The 4052-nt window shown below is 33.8% G+C and overlaps 1 pseudogene; it reads left to right on the top strand.

Annotated features, from left to right (window-relative positions):
• Positions 1-372: 372 nt before the first annotated feature.
• Positions 373-958, top strand: LOC116569446 (annotated as a pseudogene).
• Positions 959-4052: the final 3094 nt, after the last annotated feature.

Below are 4052 nucleotides of genomic sequence, written 5' to 3' on the forward strand. Positions count from 1 at the left end.
GTATGTTTTCATTCTTCAGAGATAAACATGCAGGAGGCCAATTACTGTGTCATATGGCAAATGTATGTTTAGCTTTTAAGAAATTGTCAAAATGTTTTTTAGAGTGGCTATACCATTCTACATGCATCCCAACAGCGATGCATAAGATCTCATTTATCTGCGTCTCAGTGCCATTTAATATTGTCCTGTTTCATTTTATTTGAAGTGTTTGTTGTTCTAATAGGTTTATAGTGATGTCTCAACATTGCCTTAATTTGCATTTCTTTGATGGCTAATGATGTTGAAAAGCTTATCTTGTGTTTATTAGCCATGCATATATACTTTTCAGTGGAATATTCCTTCATGTTGCTGTTTGCCACATCTACTGTGAGAATGAAGATCTTTTTCAGCAATCAGACTGTCAGCATTCCAGAAAATGTCAGCATCACTCTGAAAGGATACGCTGCGATAGTGAAGGGGCCCACAGGAATCCTTCAAAGGGAGTTCGATCACATCAATACAGAGCTCAGTCTCCTTGGAAAGAAAAGAAGAGGCTCCGAGTTCACAAATGGTGGGGAACTAGGAAAGAACTGAGTACTGTTAGCACTATCTGTAGTCATGCACAGAACATGATCCAGGGCATTGTACGGGGCTTCTGTTACAAGATGAAGTCTGTGTATGCTTACTTCCCGGGACATCAATGTTGTTATTCAGGAGAATGGTTCTCTTGTTGAAATCCAAAATTTCTTGGGTGAAAAGTACATCTGCAGGGTTTGGATGAGGCCAGGTGTTGCTTATTCAGTAGCTCCAGCCCAGAATGATGATGAGTTACTTCTCCAAGGAAATGACATTGAACTTGAATCAAACTCAGCTGCCTTGATTCAGCAAGCCACAACAATTAAAAACAAGGATATCAGAAAGTTTTTGGATGGTATCTATGTTTCTGAAAAAGGAACAGTTCAGAAGGCTGATGAATAAGATCTAAATTGTTCAGCTACAGAAATAGCAAGTTGCTGGATGATTTTTCAGACTTTTTGTAAATATTTTAAAGATGCAATAAAAACTTTATTGATTTAGGGCTTTTTCTTAAGCCAATAATCCTTTCCAACTATTTGGCAGGTAAACCAGTCAGAAGTAAATTGTAGTTTTCTAAGAAGAGTAACAGAAGGAATAGTATAGGGGTTTTTTTTTTGTTGTTATTTTTGGTTTTTGGTATAATTTCATAAGAGAAAAAAATAAGTATTCCTTTATGATTTTTGCCCACTTTTTATTTGGACTTGTTTGGTTTTTGCATTGTTTAATTTTGAGAGTTCTTTATGAGATATAGATAAACATAACTATATCTATCTATATCTATCAGTCCTATATACAATACATGATTATTATATATATCATATACGTGATTCCTTTCATTGCCTATATGATTCACAACTGATTCCTGCCAGTCTATATGAGTCTTTTCATCCTCATTCACTGGGTTTTCTAGACAGTTAAATTTTTATTTTGATGAAGTCCTATTTATCAATTATTATTTTATTGATTGTGCTTTCAGTGTTATCTGTAAAAACTTTTTTGAAAGATTTTATTTATTTATTTGAGAGAGAGAAAGAAAGAAAGAGAGAGAAGATGGAGCAGAGTGAGAGGGAGAAGCAGACTCCTTGCTGAGCAGGGAACCCTACATGGGGCTCCAACCACAACCTTGAGAGCATGACCTGAGTGGGAAGGCAAGTGAAGGCAGACCGACTGAGCCACCAAGGCACTCCATATGTAAAAACTCTTCCCCAAGTCCTAGATCCTCAGATTTTCTACTATTTTATCTTCCAGAATTTTGTACTGACTTTGCCTGGTTTTGAAATTGAGTAGCATTTGATTTACAAATTTAGTAAGGAAAAGGTTTTGTTTTTCTTTTTTTCTGTTTTCTAGAAGAAATAATATAGAATTGATTTTTAATTCCTTTTAAATTATTTTGTAGAATTTGGAGTCCCTGGGTGGCTCAATCATTAAAGCATCTGACTTGATTTTGGCTCAGGTCATGATTTCAGGGTTCTGAATCAAGCCTCGAATGGGCCTCCTTGCTAGGTGTGGAACATGCTTAAGATTCTCTCTCTTCCTCTCCCTCTGTCCCTCCTCATCTCTCTCTCTCCCTCTCTTAGAAAGAAGAGAAAAGAAAAGAAAAGAGAAGAGTTGCAGTGCCTAGGTGGCTCAGTAGGTTGGGTGACTGCCTTTGGCTTGGGTCATGATCCCAGAGTCCTGGGATCGAGCCCCACATCCAGCTCCTTGCTCAGAGGGGAACCTGCTTCTCCCTTTTCCTCTGCCTGCTACTCTGTCTGCTTGTTCTCTCTCTCTCTCTCTCTCTCTCTCCCTCTTTGTCAAATAAATAAATAAATAAATAAAAGAAAAAAAAAGAGAGAGAAAAGGAAAAGGAAAGGAAAGGAAAAAAAAAAGGAGAAGAAAAAGATTTGGTAGAATTCTCCAGTGAATCACCAGAGACAGATTTCTTTACAGGGAGTTTTTAAAATTACAGTTTCAATGTCTTAATAGTTACAGGGCCATAAAATTATCTGCTTCATGTTGGATGAGTTGTGTTAGTTTGCATTTTTCAAGAAAGTGGTCCATTTCATCTAAATTATTCAATTCAGATATGCAGAGATACTATTATTCCCTTTTTATCCTTTTGATGTCTGCCTTGCCTGTAGTGTCTTTGTCATTGTGCTTTTCCTCCCCAGCCCCCCCTTTTTTTTTCTTTTTTTCCAGTAAGACTTCCTAAAGCCTTATCACTTTTGTTGACCTTTACAAAGAACTTTTTTTTCCTGTGTGTTTGTGTGTATGTGTGTGTGTTAATAGTCTTTATTTAGTCATAGGGATTTTCACAGACTATATTGCAATGCCAACCTAGCAACGACATTTTGTGGGACTGGGTGAATATCTCTAATGCCATCAATAATTATTATCCTGTGTAATGCTTCCCAACCAGATGTATTATACCACATTCTATATCATAATAATGAAAGTCTGTATTTTTCTTAATTATTCTGTCACAATTTTAAGTCACAGTAAAAATAAAATATTATATCAATAAATGGGACTTTTTCACACAGCAGAAAACATGATTTTTAAGAACAATTTGTATACAAGTCTCAGTATATTTAACTAATGTTTTGAATTATAAAATTATAAGTTTCTTTCAGCTATTTGATGTCCCTTTTTTTAAAGCTCTCAAGTATTTCTGATGAACAGTAATTCTACCAGTGTCTACCTAATGTCCTTTTAAATAAATGTTAAGGGTATAATATTGTGCAGAATATAATTTTTAAAATTACTATTAATAATCATAGTGATTACAATAATTTTAAACTTAGTTATACAGAATTGTAACTGAAGAGTAGATTTAAGTGAGAAAAATATTCACGTTTTAAAATTAACCTGTTTCATTTTCTGTGACAGTAAAATATGGATCTTTGTAAAATATGTATTAATTTATATATTTATTTATTCTCTGTACTATTTGAAAAAAAATCTTAACCCATTTAATTCCTTTTTTAGAAAACAAATTAAGTACAGGCTGGCAACTTTATGTGCTGTTTTGCTCTTATGTGAATTTAAACCGTTGAGTCATAAACTCCTGAAAAACTGTGCCTGTAATAGAATGCTGCTAGCAAGATCTGCTATAATTAAGCTTTAAATAATAACAACAATAAAGTAAAATAATAGGTTGTATGTGCATCTTGAGTTTAAAAGAATCCTTAACTTTCAGTACTAGATAATGAGCATTTCTATTATTCTCAATGAGTTGGGTTAGTAAGAAATCTTGCAACAATCACATTTTAAAATGTTTAGATTTTTGTCTATGTGTTGAAAGCTTTAAGTTTCACAATAAATAACTACATAGATAGCTAGTAAGTCATATTCTTATTGGGTTGTAATTGTCATTAATGTTGTTCCTTAAAAAAAAAAATCAAAACTCAAAAGTTGTTTTGTTCTCTTTATGAAGCAGACATTTCATTGTCAAATTTCTGCGACAATTTAAAATATCAGTACATTTTAAGTTTCAAACCACAAAGTGGAATAGGAAG

The sequence above is a fragment of the Mustela erminea genome, chromosome 11, assembly GCF_009829155.1.
Source record: "Mustela erminea isolate mMusErm1 chromosome 11, mMusErm1.Pri, whole genome shotgun sequence".
NCBI classification, from domain to species: Eukaryota; Metazoa; Chordata; class Mammalia; order Carnivora; family Mustelidae; genus Mustela; species Mustela erminea.